This window comes from Dendrobates tinctorius, unplaced genomic scaffold (assembly GCF_039654945.1).
Source record: "Dendrobates tinctorius isolate UK_male_01 unplaced genomic scaffold, ASM3965494v1 ptg000334l, whole genome shotgun sequence".
Taxonomy (NCBI): domain Eukaryota; kingdom Metazoa; phylum Chordata; class Amphibia; order Anura; family Dendrobatidae; genus Dendrobates; species Dendrobates tinctorius.
In genome coordinates this window covers 3,447,575-3,469,390 of record NW_027362000.1, presented here as the reverse complement: position 1 = coordinate 3,469,390, position 21,816 = coordinate 3,447,575, and the positions used below count along the sequence as shown (strand labels likewise).

At 46.1% G+C, this 21,816-nt stretch overlaps 1 protein-coding gene and 1 long non-coding RNA gene across 3 annotated transcripts in view; one reads left to right on the top strand and one right to left on the bottom strand.

The window, feature by feature from the left end:
- Positions 1–661: 661 nt before the first annotated feature.
- On the bottom strand, positions 662–2,320 carry LOC141074816 (uncharacterized). The gene is made up of 2 exons (XR_012227211.1): positions 2,108–2,320; positions 662–1,945 (listed from the first exon to the last, which is right to left on the bottom strand). It is a non-coding gene; the product is annotated as an uncharacterized lncRNA (long non-coding RNA).
- Positions 2,321–5,044: 2,724 nt separating this feature from the next.
- LOC141074815 (forkhead box protein I1c-like) overlaps positions 5,045–21,816 on the top strand; it is a 74,613-nt gene continuing 57,841 nt past the window's right edge. Inside the window, exon 1 of one of the 2 annotated variants that reach the window (XM_073562061.1) lies at positions 5,045–5,100. The gene's annotated coding sequence lies outside the window, so the exon portion shown is untranslated. Of the gene's footprint in view, positions 5,101–5,408; positions 5,650–21,816 lie in introns of those variants that run through there. The other variant, XM_073562060.1, reaches the window with a different exon arrangement.

Below are 21,816 nucleotides of genomic sequence, written 5' to 3'. Positions count from 1 at the left end.
TTTTTCAATTGCTGGTCTCCCGCTGGCCAGCGCGCATCGCTGCGTGTGGCAGCGAGAGACCAGCGATCAGCGACGCTGGTTTCTAATGTAAACATCGGGTATCCGGGAGCCATGGCTCCCGGATACCCGATGTTTACATTAGAAACCAGCGTCGCTGGTCCTGATCGCTGGAGGGGCTGTCTATGTGACAGCTCACCAGCGATCAGCCTAACAATGTCCCAGCAATCCCATCATGTCAGATCTTTGGTGGGATCGCTGGGACATCGTTATGTGTAACAGGGCCTTAAGTCCTCTATTTGGCCGTGAACTGCCAAGGCAAACGTCAGGACCACACAATCATAATCTCAGGGCATCAATGGGGATAAATAGGAAGCCCCCACGCTCTTTTAACCATTTATATGATATAGTCATTATTGACAGCAGCATCTAAGGGGGTTAAACAGATCTGCTGGATTGTTACCGGTATCGGGATTCTATTCTCTTATATCTCAGGTCAGTTAACCCTCCGTCAGGCGCAATATAGATTCTCCTCAGTTCATGCGCAATGTGCCTGACAAGCACAGGTCAGAAAACCACCTATAGTAGCTACATATTTCAATTTCAGGACTATAGAAGTAGTCAGTGACCTTCATAGGAATGTATTAAAAGAGATTACACCAAATCAGATGCAAAAAAAAACATTTATTAACCATAAACTTATTAAAACTAAAAGTACCACTTTTCGGTAGTACCGCCAAATAGGCTCCAGTTATCTTTACTTAACTATTGCTTAAATATAAAATTATGGAAAAAAACTTAAAGGATATTGCACTTAGATGTTACTTAATTATTTTCTACTCATCTTCAGTGGTTTCAATTGCAGCAGAAGCAGCACAGGTACACTTAGAAAAGCAAGGCTGGCAGACGAAAGTTGCATGGGAAAGGCAGATTGATTCTTTACATATTTTGCAGTCATATTTAGAAAGCCTTCTGAAACCAGATACAAATGAGCAGGTAGTACAACTGCGTCTTTTAGAAGGTGGTAGAGTCGGTGTTTGTTCTGGAACGTCCTTGGGACGATATCTTTTCAACCGGTGTTGCAGGGCAAGGGGCATTCCAACCGTCTTTGTACTTCTTAGGCTTAGCTCTCCACTCACCAGTTCATTAGCCAAATGTTTTAGGTACATTCTCCTGCGCATTTGTTTAAGTTCATTACCGAGGTAAATTACTTGTGAGTTGATGCCACCCACATTCAGCATTGTAAAGAAGCCGGTCATAACCTTTTCGTTCTGTCCGGGTACTTCGATCATCGAAACGGAGGCAACGGATCAGGACTTTGAATCGTTTCAGATTCATCACAAGGCTGAATTTTTCGATGCCATCACCGTCTGTCCCCCACAGCTCCTCCAAACTTTGCCTATTTGCTCTGAAAGCACCAGCTAGGTATAACAAGCCAATAAATGCCTTGAGTTCAATCACATCAGTGTTTTTGATGTCCCTCTCTCTGGAGAATTGCTCTTTGATTGTGTCAATATACTGGTTAGTGAACCGAACAATAGTTTCCAACATGCTATCTGTAATTAGATTACTCCAACATTCCACTGCAGTTTTAGCTTTTCTAGCACTTCCAATAACTCCAGGAAGGTGTGTAATAATATTGTGGGATTCTCTGCGCTGTTTGTTCTTGGGTGCCTTTTTGTTCCACTTTGTATTTTTATCTTTGCCCAAATAATAAGCTAGATCTGTGTCTGTTTCCTCTGTATCAGTGTCATCACCATCCTGCTCTGTTCCAGAATCAGTGTTACATTCTGCTACCTCATCTTCAGATGAAATGTCACTAGATTCCTCTAAATCCTCAGTTACTGCTGGTTCTTCCTCATCATCTTCTAACAAAAAAATCTTAATTTCTTCTAAATGAAGGGGTTTAGATGAATCATACTGTTTTCTGGCCATTGCAGCAGAAAATCTGAAGCAAGAGAGAAAGAGTATGTGTTAGGGCGCAATGTGCCTTAGAAGCCACCCTCCTTTTGTCTAAGAAAACAGTACTTATGTACACTAACTTAGCATTAATCCTTCATAAAACAAGCTAAATACACAATCGTGATGAATAAAAAAAGAAAATACTAACCTTTCAATTTGTGTTGAAATCAGGCGCAATGTGCCTGAGAAGCCAAAGTGTTGATATCTGCTCACTAGAAGGTCTGCGGAGTCACTGTGATATCAGGTTTCACAGAGCCTGTAGAGTCAGGAGATAACTAGGAGGGGTGGGGTTTTCTGATAAGTGGGCAAGGAGAGAGAAGTGAAACTAATTACTGTGTGCCTGTCAGATCTATTGCGCCTGACGGAGGGTTAAAAGACATATTGGCGGTCCTTAAGGGGTTAATGAGTGCAATTCCACATGTAACAGAGGTGGGAACAATTTCGTTCTTGATGTTTTGGCTTTTTTTCCCCCAGAGTAATTTGGAGGTTTTGTTATCTTGATGCCGGCATGCTCCTGTAAAGGAATGTCAATATTGTGTATAAACAGCAGGCCTCTCGCTCTGAACAGCCTTTTTCATATGTAATTGGACTCGACATATAAAAACAATGGCAGCATCTAAGAAAATCCAGATACAAACCCCTGTTGTGCAGGATGTCTCCTGAAAAACAAAATTTGTAAAACATTGCCAAAACTTACTACAAGGCAAAGTATATGTAGAGTGAATTCACCTACCTGCCTGCAAAAACTGCTTTTGAGCACAGGACAATAAACAATTTAATCAGCAGGATTTTATTACATTTTCAAGAGTTAATTGATATGGGAAAAAGAAACAATTGTTGAAAGCCATTGTGTTAGAAAGCTTCCTGTATTAAAAAGGAATCCAAGGAGGTCACTTTACTAAACTGACCATTGATGCCTGCAATTTATGAGCAAACTTAGCTATAACTATTCCATTTCCCAACAGTGCCACCGCAGGGGAAATTAGGTATTGTATGGAGCTATTTGCAGGTTGCAGGATTTGGGAATGTTTAGTTTGCAAAAGAGAAGACTGAGAGGAGACTTAATAGCTGTCTACAAATATCTAAAGGGCTGTCACATTGTAGAAGGATCAACTTTATTCTCATTTGCGCAAGGAAAGACTAGAAGCAATGGGATGAAACTGAATGGGAGGAGACACAGATTAGATATTAGAAAAAACTTTTTGACAGTTAGAGTGATCAATGAGTGGAACAGGCTGCCACGAGAAGTGGTGAGTTCTCCTTCAATGGAAGTCTTCAAACAGAGGCTGGACAGACATCTGACTGGGATGATTTAGCGAATCCTGCTTTGAGCAGGGGGTTGGACCAGATGGCCCAGGAGGTCCCTTCCAACTCTACGATTCTATGATTCTATGATTCTATGATTCTATGATCTTTATTCTCATTTGCACAAGATATGGTCTCATTCGCACAATTAATTTTTCCAATTTTTGCATATGAGTGCATTTGTACCTGTGATAGTTTATGGAACCATTCAGATATTCCAGAGATATTCCAAAAATTTTTGGGGAAAATGAGGGTGCGTCTTATAATTCGAATGTACCTTACTGGCTGCAGTGGAGCAAGGTCCCAGGGTCACTGCTTGAAGAGGCAAGAGTGATGCGTTGCTGCAGGCCGCAGGCTGGGATGGGTAGGATGTTTGAAGGTGCGACACTGCGGGTGGTCAGTGGTGCAGGGGCTCTGCCAACATTTTGTGAAACCCTTGGACCCTCATAATTCCATTGTTTACATTGCAGTGGACTCCGGGAAAATGGCTGCTGGGGGCAGCGCATGCACAGATGGGGATCTCTGAACCGAGATCTCGGGAGATGAGATTTCAGCACCAAGATCTCCATCTGTGCCCAGAGTCCTCCACAAAGTAAACCATGGATGTATGGGGGCTCTGGGCTTTCACAAAATGCTGGCAGAGCCGCCGCAACACCGAACACCCACAGCGTCACACATCCGAACACACACTTTCTCCCTGTCTGGGATCCACAGCATCACCCCACTCCTGCCTCCACCAGCAGCAACCCTGGGACCCCGCTTCACCACAGCCACCACCCCCAGTAAGAAATAGAAGGCATGGATTATAAGAATCACCACCATTTTAATAAAAAAAAAGTTTTTCTTCCCCTATTTTTCGCCTCAAAATATGGGGTGTGTCTTATCAACTGCACAATACAGTATGTACACATAGAATTCATAGCTTTATAGATGTCAGTGATATATATATACATATACATACACACACACACACACACACACACACACACACACAGACACTGTATATGCTTGTGTATAAGTCGACCAGTGTATAAGCCGACCCCCCTAATTTTGCGGCAAAAAACTGGGAAAACTTATTGACTCGTGTATAAGGCTAGGGTAGAAAATGCAGCAGCTACTGGTAAATGTCAAAAATAAAAGCAAAATTAATTGAGACATCAGTAGGTTAAATGTTTTTGAATATCCATATTGAATCAGGAGCCCCATATAATGCTCCATACAAAATACACCCCATATAATGCTGCACAAAGGTTAATAATGGCCCCATAAGATGCTCCATAGAATAATATGCCCCATATAATAATGCTCCATATAGGTTATGGCCCAATAAGATGCGCCATAGATTATGCCCCAATAAAATTACCCATAGACTATGCCCCCATATGCTGCTGCAAAAAAAAAAAAAAAATGCCATACTCACCTCTCCTGCTCAGGACCCGGCACCTGTGATATTCACCTGTCCAGGGTCCATCGCTGCTCACCACTGTCTGCGCATCCTCTGTCAGTGACTGTTGAGCCCACAGAGGGCGCGGTGTGCACTAACCACGTCACTGTGCCCTCTGCTGGCTAAACATCACGGACACAGGAAGCAGCAGACGGCGGTGAGCAGCGTGGGGAGGACAGGTGAATATCGCTATACTCACCTGTCCTGGAACGTCTCTGCAGCCTCGCTTCTCCACTGTCTCCCTTCGTGCCTTCAGCGGTCACGTGATACTGCTCATTACCACTCATGAATATGCGCATATTCATGAGTTTAATGAGCAGTACCACGTGACCGCTGAAGACAGGAAGGGAGACAGTGGAGAAGCGAGAGGGCTGCAGAGAGTGCCAGGACGAGTGAGTATGATCTGTGACACCCCGGCGCCCCCTCTGACCCCCAGGTATATGACTTTTGTCTAAGCCGAGAGGGGGACTTTCAGCCAAAAAAAATGGGCTGAGAATCTCAGCTTATACACAAGTATATATACGGTATATAATAAAAAAAAATATACAGCAGCACATGTGCATGAATCTGGGCCATGTGAAACCACAGAAAAACATTAATAACATTCAATTTAGCAATATTTTCCACTACAAGCCACTTCAAACTAGGAGGTGCTGATTGTTTTATTTGTCTTACTTAAGTAATACTGGCTGCCTCCAGCCTGATCCTGCACCCCTCCCATTGGCCTTGCAGGTGCCGCAATCAGCTCTACCTGCCCATAAACTGTAGGCTTAGCCCGGTAGTGACATGTTTGTCCAAAATTGTAGGCTGATGGCCCGGAAGTGGCTTATGTACGGTAGAGCAGGGACCCATCAGGGGGAGGTCACCTTGCCGTGGTTGATGGGCTTACATGAATTGGCCAATTTGTGCACTAAGAACCTTCATTTTTTTCATCTATTACTGTAAGTAAAAGAAAAAAATTTTGTAAAAAGCTTTTTGGAAACTTTTGCTAAATTGAATGTTTCTCTGTGTTTTCACAAGGCCTAGATTCATGCACATGTGCTGCTGTGTTCTTTTTTGTCTATATTATGCAGTTTTCACAGCTTGCACGTGTTCACACTAGGAGGTGCTAATTGTGTTTTATTTTTTTTGGCATATAAATAGAAGAAAAGCCGCCACTTCAGCAGCCGCGTAGAGTAATATCACAGCAGGAGCTGACAAGATAGAAAAGATGGATTACATACAGTAAATAGGGGCTTCTCACAAACTTATAATATCATCAAAATTAATTTATTTCAGTTCTTCAAGGCAAAAGTGAAACTCATATTCTATAGAGTCATTACACACAGGGTGGTCTCTTTCTGGTGTTTATTTCTGTTAATGTTGATTATGGCTTACAGCCAATGAGAACCCAAAAGTCATTATCTCAGTAAATTAGAATACTTTATAACACCAGCTTGAAAAAATGCTTGTAAAATCCGAAATATTGCCCTACTGAAATGTATGTTCAGTAAATGCTCCCAGTACTTGGTAATAGTAGCATAGTAAAATCTACTGTATAATTGCCTTAAATTGTCCGTCATCCACTTCCGTCTGGATGTCCTCGAATCCCATAATTCACCACACCAACTGGAAGTACGCCCACCGCCATATTGGAATACCCAAGTGATGGGTATTCCAATATGGCACCCGATGGTGGCACCAGGCCCTTCCACAGTACCACCAGCAGGACGTCGCCACTGGACCCGCCCCCAGAACCCACCGCCGCCTACACGCGTCGGATCCCGCTGCTGCCTGTCCACCCGCCTTCGTGCAGTCACAGCCAGCAGGAAAGACCGCGGCTTGCGGCCTGTGTTGGAGATGGAGTGTGGGCACCCCATCTCCAGCACAGGCTGCAAATCACAGTCTTTCCTGCCAGCTGTGACTGCACGGAAGTGCATGGGCAGGCAGCGGTGGGTCACACACAAACTCCCAGCATACCCCGCAACCCAGCACTAACCTCTAGCAGCTCCTCACTGCAGGCAAGGCAAGTGTCTGCCAAGAACTACATCTCCCAGCATGCCTCGCCAATCAGCACTGGCCTCCAGCAGCTCACCTCTGCAGGCAAGGCAACTGTCTGATAACTACAACTCCCAGCATGCCCTGCAACCCAGCACTGGCCTCTAGCAGCTCATCTCTGAATGCAAGGCAACGAGAACTACAACTCCCAGCAACCTAGCACTAGCAGCTCATCTCTGCATGCAAGGCACCCACCTGATGAGAACTACAACTCCCAGCAAGCCACCACTGATCTCTAGCAATTAATCACTGCACGCAAGGCAACTGCCTGGTGGGAACTACAACTCTCAGCATGGTCAGCAAACCAACAATGACTTCTAGCAGCTCATCACTGCACACAAGGCAGGGAATTGCAATTCCCAGCAAACCGGCACATTCCTGTGATGTTGGGAGTTGTAGTTTCCTGCAGGAAGACAGCTGCAGAATAATGCAGTAAATCAGACCACGTCCGCTGACACATCTGCGCTCTCAGTACATCGGCTCATCCAGATATCCAACATGGCCACCACTGCAGCGCACTATGGGGCTTCTCACCACGATCTTAAAGGGTTTTTCCTTTTCTGTCTATAAATGACATTTTGGGTCCGGTCAGAGCAAAGCTGAAGTGTAAAGTAAGGTGGATTGACAAAAGCATGCTGACTATTACAACAGAGGAAATAAGGTGCCAGATGAAGGGGGTGCCAGTTATCAGCTGTGAGACAAATGACAGGAGGGTTATAATCTGACCGCCGGCCTAGCATGCTGTGTGATCACCAAACTACAAATCCCAGCAAACTCCTGAGATTGCACGGTGACTTTTTTCTACACTGGAGAACAGCGTTAAAAAGTCCCTTCACTTAGCAGACGTACTACAAGTAGTAGTAATAGTAATGGTGGTAATAGTAGTGGTAGTAGTAATAATAATGATAGTAGCAATAATAGTGGTGGCGGTAGTAATAGTAATGGTGGTAGGAGTGAAACACAGGAGGAGGGGTACACAGCAGTATATATATACACACAGGAGGTGTATACAGTGATACACAGCAGTATCTATTATATACTTACCTAAAATTGTCCATCATCCACTTCCGTCCGGACATCCTCGAATCCCACAATCCACCGTACCACACCGAAAAATACGCTGACCGCCATATTGGAATACCCAAGTGATGGGCCTGGACCCCCCCGCCACTGCCGCTGGACCCGCCGCCGCATGACTACACGCGCCGGATCCCGCCACTGCCTGCCCACCCAACTCCGTGCAATCACAGTCGTCAGGAAAGGGTGCGGGTGCCCTCTGGTGGCGCCGCACGCCATCTCCAGCACAGGCCACAAACCACAGTCTTTCCTGCTGGCTGTGAATGCACGGAGGTGGGTTGACAGGCAGCGATGGGAAACACACCCAACACAAACACACCCTGCCCTCCAGATGCATTAGCATTGGGCTCACATCTAGTAGTAACATAGTTAACAAGGCCAAAAAAAGACATTTGTCCATCCAGTTCAGCCTATGTTCCGTCAGCTACGTCCTTCTAAAGAACCTGATAACTGTAAGATACAATATTGTTACGCTAAAGGAAGACATCCAGGCCTCTCTTGAACCCCTCGGCTGAGTTCACCATCACCACCTCCTCAGGCAAGGAATTCCAGATTCTCACTGCCCTAACAGTAAAGAATCCTCTTCTATTTTGGTGGAAAAACCTTCTCTCCTCCAGACGCAGAGAATGCCCCCTTGTGACCGTCACCTTCCTTGGTATAAACAGATCCTCGGAGAGATATTTGTATTGTCCCCTTATATACTTATACATGGTTATTAGATCACCTCTCATTCATCTTTTTTCTAGACTAAATAATCCTAATTTTGCTAATCTCTCTGGGTATTGTAGTTCCCCCATCCCCTTTATTCATTTTGTTGCCCTCCTTTGTACCCGCTCTAGTTCCATTATATCCTTCCTGAGCACCGGTGCCCAAAACTGTACACAGTACTCCATGTGCGGTCTAACCAGGGATTTGTACAGAGGCAGTATAATGCTCTCATCATGTGTATCCAGACCTCCTTTAATGCACCCCATGATCCTGTTTGCCTTGGCAGTCGCTGCCTGGCGCTGGCTGCTCCAGGTAAGTTTATCATTAACTAGGATCCCCAAGTCCTTCTCCATGTCAGGTTTACCCAGTGGATTCCTGTTCATTGTGTAATGGTGATATTGATTCCTTCTTTCCATGTATATAACCTTACATTTATCAGTGTTAAACTGCATCTGCCACCTTTCGGCCCAAGTTCCCAACTTATCCAGATCCATCTGTAGCAGAATACTATCTTCTCTTGTATTGACTGCTTTACATAGTTTTGTGTCATCTGCAAATATCGATATTTTACTGTGTAAACCTTCTACCAGATCGTTAATAAATATGTTGAAGAGAACTGGTCCCAACACCGACCCCTGCGGTCCCCACTGGTCACAGCGACCCAGTTAGAGAATATACCATTTATAACCCCCCTCTGCTTTCTATCACTGCCAGTTACTTACCCATTTACACACATTTTCCCTCAGACCCAGCATTCTCATTTTGTGTACCAACCTCTTGTGTGGCACGGTATCAAACGCTTTGGAAAAATCAAGATATACCACATCCAATGACTCACCTTGGTCCAGTCTATAGCTTACCTCTTCATAAAAACTGATTAGATTGGTTTGACAGGAGCGATTCCTCATAAACCCATGCTGATATGGCGTTACACAGTTATTCTCATTGAGATAATCTAGAATAACATCCCTCAGAAACCCATCACATATTTTACCAACAATAGAGGTTAGACTTACTGGCCTTTCTTCGGGTCCCCGTGCGCGGGATTTTGAGTGCGAGACTGGGAGCAGTCAACTTGGAATTGCATATTGTATCACTCAAAGAATATTTGAGAGTGCACCGAATCCCGAGGGGGTTTATGGTTCCGCTTCAACCAACATTCTTTAAAGACGATAAAGAGTATTGCACCAAGTTCGAACACATACTCAACAATAATTTCCAGGGTCAGTTTTAGAGCCCTGAATGAAGATTGGTACCACATTTGCTATGCGCCAGTCCTGTGGAACAGACCCGGCCAATATAGAGTCCCTAAATATAAGAAACTAGCTTAGCACGTACAAAATATTTGGTCATCGGGGGCGCAGGCAATTTCAGAAAAAGCAAGCTGGTCAAATGTAAATGTATTTCATGAGCTGATGAACACAGACAGGTATTTATATATGGAGATTGGTAATACAATAAATTGGTTTGATAAGTAGAGGCCAAAAAATGTTTTCCGGTTGAGGTGCCACCTGCAGGTCATTGTGTCTTTCTGCAGGCTTATGAAAATGAATGTTTAAACTGTATTTATTGATAAATTCGTGAATGTGTGGTTTGTTTGGCTCTTTTCTTGCTGAAGGGGGCAAGTTTACCATTGAAATGGTGTATCGTGTGTGTGTGTGGCGAAAAAGCAGTGTATGTTTACAAATCTGGTGGTAGTGTGCTTTGGGGTACTGTGGTGCCACCTGCAGGTCATTTTTCCTTGCTGCAGGTTTAGGAAAATTTATGTTTAAACTGTATTTTGTGAACAAATCGTGGATGTGTGGTCTGTTTGGCTATTTTCTTGCTGAAGGGGGCAAGTTTACCTTTCAAATAGTGTATCATTTGTGTGTGTGGGTGCAGTATGAATGGGGATACAAAAGAATCACCGAAAAACAGTGCTTAGAAATAATAGAATAGATATTGGCTAGTCTATTACATTACTTGGTTCTCTTAGTACTCGTGGGTGTATGCCATCCGGACCCGGACATTTATCTATTTTAATCTTATTTAGCTGGTTTTGCACCTCTTCTTGGGTTAGGCTACTTTCACACTTGCGTTTTTTTGCTGCACGTTTTTTGCTGCACGTTTTTTGCGCACACAAATGCATCTTGCGTTTGTGTGTATTTTTTGTGGGTTTTGGTGCATTTAAAAAAAAAAAACACGCATGTTTTTTGCGCATACGTGCGCATTACAATGCGCACCCATAGACTTTAATGGGTGTTTTGCTGTAAAAAACCGCATTGTGTGCGCATGCGTTTTTTTGAGGCAAGTCGGACGCACAAAAAATGCAACAGGTTGCACTTTGTGCGTCCGAGCGCACACTGCAAAAAACCGCATGCGCATACAAACGCGTACGTGCGCATATGTATGCGCACCCATGTTAAAGTATAGGGGAAAAACGCATGAGTTTTTTGCGCTAAAAAGCAGCGCAAAAAACGCAAGTGTGAAACCAGCCTCAGATTGGTGACCCTTAATATAGGGTTTTCTTTGTCTCTCGGCATTTCACCGTGAATACCGTGGAGAAGAAGGTGTTTAATATATTAGCTTTTTCCTCGTCATCTACAACCATACTTTCATCACAATTTTTTAATGGGCCTACACTTTCACTTTTTTGATTCTTTTACTATTGATATAGTTGAAGAACAGCTTGGGATTAGTTTTATTCTCCTTAGCAATGTGCTTCTCTGTTTCCTTTTTGGCAGCTTTAATTATTTTTTTTAGATAAAGAATTTTTCTCCTTATAGTTTTTTAGAGCTTCAGCGGTGCCATCCTGCTTTAGTAGTTTAAATGCTTTCTTTTTACTGATAATTGCCCCTCTTACTTTTTTGTTTAGCCACATTGGGTTTTTCCTATTTCTTGTCCTTTAATTCCCACAAGGAATAAACCGCTCCTATTAAGGATGTTCTTAAACATTTCCCATTTATTATCTGTATTCTTATTTCTGAGGACATTGTCCCAGTCAACCAGATTAAGGGCATCTCTAAGCTGGTCAAACTTTGCCTTCCTAAAGTTCAGAGTTTTTGTGGTTCCCTGACAAGTCCCCTTTGCGAATGACAAGTGAAATTGTACAGTATTGTGGTCACTATTTCCTAGATGCCCGACGACCTGCAGATTTTTTTATTCTGTCAGGTCTATTAGATAGTATTAGCTCCTCTGTTTGGATTGTGCACCAATAGTGAAAGATAGTTTTTCTTGATAATTAGCAGAAACCTGTTGCCTTTATGGGTTTTGCAGGTCTCTGTTTCCCAGTTAATATCCAGGTAGTTAAAGTCCCTGTTCTGCCCATTCTGTGCAGCTAGATATTTTTAAGTGCTGTTACAGATATGGCCAGTAGGTGTCATAAATTTCCCTTCTCCTTTTATTCATGTGTTTGGAATTTTCTGTTCTCCAAATGGTTAATTGTTCAGAACCACCTCTTTCTGCCTGGTCAACAACATGTAACTATTTTTCCAGCTGTCTCCGGAGTAGCTCACACCTGCTCAGCTCAGCTCTTTGCAAACCATTGCTTATAACAAGCGGATTCTGGTAAGGATAATGCAATTATTAGTTATGCATCTCTGTTAGCAGCCATAATGCAGCTCCCCATGATGTTTACATTGCATGCTCAGCTCCTGTGATGTTATTTCACTGCATATTTGTTATAAGCATTCTCTAATTATGCATCCTCCGTTCAGTGAGTGTAAAGCTTACAGCCATTAGTGTGTGAGTTATCTTTCTCCTTTGCTGCTGTGTATGTTATATTGCCCAGCTCTTATATAATGCATGATAACAGCATCCTGTATCATTGCTACTGTTGTGGTTACACCCTGCATTGCTATTACCGTTCATACTCGTGTATAAGCCAAGATTTTCAGCCCATCTTATGGGCTGAATGTCCCCCTCTCGGCATATACACGAGTCATATACCGGTGGGGAGGGGGATCGGGGGTGTCAGATCATACTCACCCCCTCCTGGCTCTTCTCTGCAGCCCCCCTGCTTGCTCCATGTTCTCAGCGCCCCTGCTCTTCCTGCTTCAGTGGTCACGTGGTACTGCTTATTAAACTCATGAATATGTGCATATTTATGACTTTAATGAGCGATACCACATGACCGCTGAAGCAGGAAGAGCACAGCGGCGCCGAGAACATGGAACAAGCAGGAGCTGCGCTGCAGAGACGAGCGCCATAGGGGATGAGTATGAAAGGGGGAGCCATATTCACCTGTCCCCATACCAGGGCCAGCAACACTGATGGGCAGCAGGAGTTGAGTATAGTTTTTTTTTTTTGTTTGCTTTGCAACGGAGGCAGCAGCAGCAGTAACATGATGGGGCCACTCACAGTCCTCATCTGGGGCCACTCACTGTGCAGCATTATCAGGGGCCACTCACTGTGCAGCATTATCAGGGGCCACTCACTGTGCAGCATTATCAGGGGCCACACACTGTGCAGCATTATCTGGGGCCACACACTGTGCAGCATTATCTGGGGCCACACACTGTGCAGCATTATCTGGGGCCACACACTGTGCAGCATTATCTGGGGCCACACACTGTGCAGCATTATCTGGGGCCACACACTGTGCAGCATTATCTGGGGCCACACACTGTGCAGCATTATCTGGGGCCACACGCTGTGCAGCATTATCTGGGGCCACACTCTGTGCAGCATTATCTGGGGCCACACGCTGTGCAGCATTATCTGGGGCCACACGCTGTGCAGCATTATCTGGGGCCACACGCTGTGCAGCATTATCTGGGGCCACACGCTGTGCAGCATTATCTGGGGCCACACGCTGTGCAGCATTATCTGGGGCCACACGCTGTGCAGCATTATCTGGGGCCACACGCTGTGCAGCATTATCTGGGGCCACACGCTGTGCAGCATTATCTGGGGCCACACGCTGTGCAGCATTATCGGTGGCCACACGCTGTCTTCATCGGTGGCCACACGCTGTCTTCATCGGTGGCCACACGCTGTCTTCATCGGTGGCCACACGCTGTCTTCATCGGTGGCCACACGCTGTCTTCATCGGTGGCCACACGCTGTCTTCATCGGTGGCCACACGCTGTCTTCATCGGTGGCCACACGCTGTCTTCATCGGTGGCCACACGCTGTCTTCATCGGTGGCCACACGCTGTCTTCATCGGTGGCCACACGCTGTCTTCATCGGTGGCCACACGCTGTCTTCATTATCTGGGGCCATACACTGTGCACCCTAGGCTTATACGTGAGTCAATAAGTTTTCCCAGTTCTTTGTGACAAAATTAGGGGGGGGTTGGCTTATACACAGGTCGGCTTATAGATGAGTATATATTGTACCTGCCAGTATTTGTGTATTGTATACTGTCTTTCAGTACTGACATGCTGTATTATCTGTCTCTTGTCATTTTTACCTGAATCATCCACATTTTGCACAACAATCTGCTGAATTATCCATAACTGTATTCTACTATACCATCTGTTGTCTCCCATTGTTGTCCATATCATCCCAATAAATAATAGACTTAAGCACCCATACAGTCTTGTTTCTGGGAGTGGATGAAAGGTTAAGTCGTATGCTGGAATCCACACAGTGTCATGCGTGGAAGAAGGCAGGACAGTAAAATCAGACCACTGGTCTTACACAGTGGTTAACCAGGCTATACAGGACTGCTATCACTCAAACTACTTTTCATATGAGTACTACAGCAGCCGCCATACAGCCGCATGGGAAAAGAGCCGAGCTCTCCGTAAAAACGGATCCGCTGGTCGCAGACGGTGGTTACCCAGGCTGTACGGCACCGCTACCACCCAAACTGCTCCACATACGGGTACTACAGCAGCCACCACACAGCCACAGGGACAAGAACCCAGAGCTCAGTAAAAACAGACCGCCGGTCGCAAGCGGTGGTTACCCAGGCTATACAGCATGGCTACCACCCAAACTGCTCCACATACGGGTACTGCAGTAGCTGACACACAGCCGCAAAGACAAGAGCACAGGGTTCAGTAAAGGACTGCCGGTCACACGCGGTGATCTCATAGACTGTACGGGACCGCTAACACCCACACTGTTCCGCATATGGGTATCACAGCAGCCATACAGCCGCAGAACTCTACTGCAGCCCACCAAGAAGGGCTACATTTTTCCCGCCACGTGAAAGCCCGCCACGCATAGACTGTTTCCCTCCAATATACTCAACAGTACTCAGCTAAACGCACAATGTCTCGGAAAAGCACATCCTCAATGAAAACGAGGTCACAAGCAAGCTCCAGCAGATGGTCATTAGCAAAGCTAGCTGCTGTCGCTCAAGCCGAGGCCAAAACAGCCAAAGCAAGATCCTTTGCCGAACGAGAGATGCATCTAAAGTTGAGAAAAGCAGAGCACGAAGCAGTGAAAGTATGTTTGCAGGCAGTGAGAGAGATGGAAACCGCACGTCTGCAAGCAGAGAGAAGCCGAAACCGCACGTCTGCAAGCAGAGAGGCCGAAACCACATGCCTGCAAGCAGAGATAGAAGAACTTGCAGCGCACAAAGAGACAGCAGCTGCAATAGCTAAAGCAGAGTATTTGGAAGCTATGAAAGATCCTGATTATGAGAAACGCAGCAACATTCTCAGACCAGATCTAGAGCAGCAAGATCCAGAGCAGCGTGTGGCAGAATACGCCCATCAACGTTCCGGCGTGGATGACAGCCCTGAAGCATCATATCAATCAGCCCAGGCCGATAACCAGCGATCCAACCCCGAGCTTCACTACCATAGGCAAGGAGACATCCAGCACAGAGATATTGACCACAGCTACCGTTCCACTGAGAAGAAGATACAGCTCCCATCCCGCATTAAAGAGATACCTTCTTCACCGACAAGGTACCGCACAGACTATCCGGAGTCAGAAGCGTCTTACAGGTATGGTGATGCACCACACACTAGACATGACTATTACACACCGGTTCGTGCCAGCACTGACGGAGCCACCATGGACCTTGCAAAGTTCCTTGCCCGCTGAGAACTGGTTACAAAGGGACTTGTAAAGTTCACTGATAAACCCGAGAACTATCGGTCATGGCGAGCCTCGTTCCGGAACGCCATTCATGGTCTAGACCTTTCTTGCAGTGAGGAGTTAGATCTCCTGGTAAAGTGGCTCGGAAGTGAGTCAGTCGAGCATGCCAAAAGACTGAGGGACATTAATGTAAAGCATCCTCGCACAGCCCTACATAAAGTGTAGGAAAGACTTGATGAATGCTATGGGACAGTAGAAGTCATAGAGAATGCTTTATATAAAATAATTGATTTTCCTAAGATAGGACCTAAAGGTTATCTAAAGCTTAGAGAACTGAGAGATTTATTGTGTAAGTTGCAGGTTGCCCAGCAGGAGGGAGACTTGCCCAGTTTGGCATTCTTGGACACCGCCAAGGGTGTCAATCCGATAGTACAGAAACTTCCTTACAACCTACAAGAAGTGGATTACACGTGGCTCACAGTATAAGCAAAATCATAATGTATCATTCCCTCCTTTCAGAAATGACCCTAGATTTGACTTTACTCTGTCATGATCCACTGCCTCCAGTGCCAAACCCAGTAGGACACCTGTGGCAGTCCACAAAACTAACATTGACTCCACAGGCGCTCCTCACAAGGTGAGTAAACCCACTCCAGATGAGAGCAAGCCTCAGGATGTCGGTAAACATTGTCCTCTACATGAGAAACCACATCCTCTACTAAAATGCAGACCCTTCATGGAGAAGACTTTGGAGGATTGCAAAGGTTTCCTCAAGAAGAACAACATCTGCTTCAAATGTTGTGCCACAACCTCTCACTTCGCCAGGAACTGTGAAGCTAGCGTGAAATGTGCAGAATGTGGCAGCACTGATCACAATACAGCCGATCACCTCCACGAGTGTTATCGCAAGTAGAGGGGCACAATGAGAAGCAGGACACTGACGTAGACAATCCTGTGGTCAGCTCTCAATGTACGGAGATCAGTAAGGGACTCACAGGAGGAAGGTTCTGTTCAAAAATCTGCCTTGTCCGAGTCTATCCTGCAGGCCGCAAGGACAAAGCCTTCAAGATATATGCAATCCTAGATGACCAAAGTAACAGATCTCTAGCCAGGTCCATCTTCTTTGACTACTTCAGCATTGTAGGCCATGGTTCTCCCTACACCCTGAGGATGTGTTCAGGTACCGTTGAGACGGCGGGGAGAAAAGCAACCGGATACAAAGTGGAGTCCATAGATGGCCAGACGTGCCTATCTTTACCGACCATCCTGGAGTTCAACCAGATTCCTGACAACAGGTCAGAGATGCCTTCACGGGAGGTGGCAACACATCACCCCCATCTGAAGTGTATAGGCCACCTGATATGGATCCAAGAACCCCAATAGCTCTACTCCTGGGAAGAGATATACTACGAGTCCACAAGACTAGAGAATGTATAAACGGCTCCGGGAGCGCTCCGTACGCACAGAGGCTCGACCTTGAATGGGTCATCATAGGAGACGTCTGTCTAGGAGGAGCACACAAGCCAGCCTCAGTCAACAGTATGCTTACTAGCACACCAGAAAATGGATGTCCATTTGTCTTCCAGCCATGCCACAATAGTCTGCTGGTAAAGGAATGGCCAAACAGCACTCCACTACCTTTCTCAGCACCTACCAATGAAATCCATGCCTGCGAGGGTGAACAAGATCACACGGGAGGTACAGTCTTCCACAGGACAAAGGAGGATGAGAAGGTAGGATGTTCTTGGACATCATGGATACACTAATAGTCAAAGATAGAGTTGAGCGACTTTTGGTTTTTTAGGGTCGCGTTTCGTTTCGTGAAACCCGACTTTTCCAAAAGTCGGGTCGAGCAAGATCGTCCGATTATAGGGAAAAGTCGGGGTCGTCCCGAAACACAAAACCCAATGTAAGTCAATGGGGAATAAAAGTCGGCAGTGAGAGGACAGGAAACACACCTACAGTGCCCATTTGAATGCCAAAAGCATCAATTCTTCTTACTTAAGCTTGTCAACCTTAATTAACTTCATAATACAAGTTACGCACTGAAAAATGGGGGTTATTTGGCTAAAGTTGTGGGGGGGGAGGGCTGGCTGCAGGTTTTCATGTGCCCTGGGCGAAAGAGCGCCCCTTTAACACATACCACAACTCATCATGCTCCGATACGGCAGAGAAATAGCGGTATAGTACAATGAAAAATACCTCACTTTTTACATCTCATGACGAGGCCCATCTATTTCTCCATACAGAATCATCGGTCCCATATAATGTTTGAAACAGTATATGATGAGCTCCACATAATGCTACAGTATATGTTGGTCCCCATGGATGAAGCTCCACTGTCTTATGGGCCCAAATAATGCTCCAAACATAATGGGCCCCATTTCTAATGCTCTAGTGTACACTCACTGGCCACTTTATTAGGTACACCTGTCCAACTGTGTGTTAAGACTTAATTTCTAATCTGCCAATCACATGGCGGCAACTCAGTGCATTTAGGCATGTAGACATGGTCAAGACAATCTCCTGCAGTTCAAACCGAGCATCAGTATGGGGAAGAAAGGTGATTTGAGTGCCTTTGAACGTGGCATGATTGTTGGTGCCAGAAGGGCTGGTCTGAGTATTTCAGAAACTGCTGATCTACTGGGATTTTCACGCACAACCATCTCTAGGGTTTACAGAGAATGGTCCGAAAAAGAAAAAAAATCCAGTGAGCGGCAGTTCTGTGGCCGGAAATGCCTTGTTGATGCCAGAGGTCAGAGGAGAATGGGCAGACTGGTTCGAGCTGATAGAAAGGCAACAGTGACTCAAATTGCCACCCGTTACAACCAAGGTAGGCAGAAGAGCATCTCTGAACGCACAGTGCGTCGAACTTTGAGGCAGATGGGCTACAGCAGCAGAAGACCACACCGGGTACCACTCCTCTCAGCTAAGAACAGGAAACTGAGGCTACAATTTGCACAAGCTCATCGAAATTGGACAGTAGAAGATTGGAAAAACGTTGCCTGGTCTGATGAGTCTCGATTTCTGCTGCGACATTCGGATGGTAGGGTCAGAATTTGGCGTAAACAACATGAAAGCATGGATCCATCCTGCCTTGTATCAACGGTTCAGGCTGGTGGTGGTGGTGTCATGGTGTGGGGAATTTTTTCTTGGCACTCTTTGGGCCCCTTGGTACCAATTGAGCATCGTTGCAATGCCACAGCCTACCTGAGTATTGTTGCTGACCATGTCCATCCCTTTATGACCACAATGTACCCAACATCTGATGGCTACTTTCAGCAGGATAATGCGCCATGTCAGAAAGCTCGAATCATCTCAGATTGGTTTCTTGAACATGACAATGAGTTCACTGTACTCAAATGGCCTCCTCAGTCACCAGATCTCAATCCAATAGAGCATCTTTGGGATGTGGTGGAACGGGAGATTCGCATCAGGGATGTGCAGCCGACAAATCTGCGCCAACTGTGTGATGCCATCATGTCAATATGGTCCAAAATCTCTGAGGAATGCTTCCAGCACCTTGTTGAATCTCTGCCACGAAGAATTGAGGCAGTTCTGAAGGCAAAAGGGGGTCCAACCCGTTACTAGCATGGTGTACCTAATAAAGTGGCCAGTGAGTGTATAGTGGGCCCTGTAAATGCTGCTCCAGTGTCTGATGTCCACCTTTGGAATGTTCCAGTGTATGGTGGGCCCCATCTATCATTCTCCAGAGTATAGTGCTCCCCAAAAATTGCTGTCCCAACATTGAAAACAATCAAATAAGTCTCCTCGCTAGGGAATCCCTGTACTTGTCTGGATTCCTCGTCGTCCCCATCTTCCATCTCACTGCACAGTATTTCAACTTTGCAAGTGCTGTGATCCTGGGCAAACAGGGGGGGCCCACTCGTTGGCGATGGCACTGGCACAGGGCCCCTGATAGTACGGTGGTGTGTCTGATGGCGGGTGGGCCGAACCTGCACTTTCATCTGCAGCTTCCTCTTTGTCACCGTGTAAGATGGAACTGTATATGGGAAGGGTAACCTGAGTTTCATCAGGGTCAGATTCAGGTCGTGTAGCATGCGAGGGGAATGTAGTGGTCTGGGTCAATGTACCAGCAGATTCATCGAGCAGTGGCTGGGCATCAGTGCACTTGTGTCGCCCCCAGGAGTACGGTCACCACAGTGGCATTACCTTCTTCCTAGGGAGTGTGATGTCATGCTTGGGAGCAACGAAGGATCTCTCTAGCAGGTTAACTGATTGGGTGGCGTTATTCCCATGAGTCATGACCCTCCAAACAGCGTTCATGAAGGCAAAGTGTTTGTTTTACGTGGGCAGTATGGTTGCAAAGCTGAACCTTAAAGGAATGTCCAGAAGGGCACCACCAGGAGTCGGTTAAATTCGACTCCACCTGGGAAACCTCAACCATGCCAGCTACAGAACAGATGCACACATTGCAAGCTTAATTCCGTTAACGAACGAGACTCCGTCATGCCCCGTGGTCCGAGTCCGGCTTACTAGAGGGACACGTGAGGCTCTGGCACATGAGATTGGCCAATAACTGGTGTGTCATGCCCTTACATGTCCGTGGCTGCATGTGCGCTACACTGAAAAGGCCAGCGTTTGTCGCTTACAGGTGCAGATAACCCGCTGAACAACGTTAGTGATGGGGATCACTGATTACAATTATTACCCGCGAACAATGATTTCCCAGTAAGTGCAGGTCAACCGCAGTTCCGAAATTAGGCCTAACCGTCATTCCTGAAAAAATGAAAAACTTACGTGTGCAAACCACAGGTGCTGTAGCTTGCTTAACAGCTCGCCAGCCGTTCTCACGCCCAGTATGGATTACACGTGATTGCACAAAGGTGAGAAAGGGTACCGTATCCCCAGATAACATGTATGGATAGCGTACACATTCAAAATATATGTCTATACATCAGGAGGCAGGCTCAGATGGTGTTAGGCCCAGTATGGATTGCACGTGATTGCACAAAGGTTAGAAAGGGTACCGTTTCCCCGGATAACATGTATGGATAGCGTACACATTCAAGATATATGTCTCAGGAGGCAGGCTCAGACGGTGTTAGGCCCAGTATGGATTGCACGTGATTGCACAAAGGTTAGAAAGGGTACCGTTTCCCCGGATAACGTGTATGGATAGCGTACACATTCAAAATATATGTGTATACATCAGGAGGCAGGCTCAGATGGTGTTAGGCCCAGTATGGATTGCACGTGATTGCACAAAGGTTAGAAAGGGTACCGTATCCCCAGATAACATGTATGGATAGCGTACACATTCAAAATATATGTGTATACATCAGGAGGCAGGCTCAGACGGTGTTAGGCCCAGTATGGATTGCACGTGATTGCACAAAGGTTAGAAAGGGTACCGTATCCCCAGATAACATGTATGGATAGCGTACACATTCAAAATATATGTGTATACATCAGGAGGCAGGCTCAGACGGTGTCAGGCACAGTATGGATTTGACGGCCCAGACTACACAGCGGAGGAGCAGGGAGAGGTAAAGATTGCAAATGCTGGGGCCCTGCCCAAGCAAGGGGGGCCCACTCGTGGGCGTCGGTACTGGCACTGGGCCCCTCATAGTACGGCGGTGTGTCTGACGGCGGGTGTGCACCACCACCGTCAGACACTTGATTGCACTATGAAGGACCCTGTACCAGTGCCCGCGCCCAAGAGTCGGCCTACCCACCTGTCCAGGGCAACGGCACTCGCACGGTGTCGTGCGCTAGGTGGTGACCCCGGCCATGGGGGGGAGGCAGCACAGTTAGGGAGTTTTAGAAAGTGGCATATGTTGATGTTGGACATTCAGCTGATGCAAAAGGTGAAATAGGTCAAGTCCCAGGAAGAGGTGGACCAAAGCAAGCCATTTTTCTGTCACCCTATGTGTCATCAGAGGAAGGTGGGACAAAATCCTTGGAAACCCATGCGTGGTTCATTTTAATGAAGGTTAGATCATCCACATTTTGGGTTGACAGACGGGTCCTTTTTTCTGTCAGGATTGATCCAGCTGCACTGAAGACTCTTTCCGATAGCACACTTGCAGCTGGGCAAGCGAGCTCCTGTAAGGCATATTGTGCCAATTCAGGCCAGGTGTCCAGTTTAGCGGCCCAATAGTCAAAGGGGAATGACCTGTGTGGGAGAACATCGATATGGGAGGAAAAGTAGTTTGTAACCATAGTTGTCAACTGCTGTCTCCTGTCACTTTCCATCGATGCAGTATTACCAGTTGTGTGAGCGGTACTTGAAAAATCAGTCCACAACATTGTCATGAAACCCCTGTCTCCAACGCCACTTCTG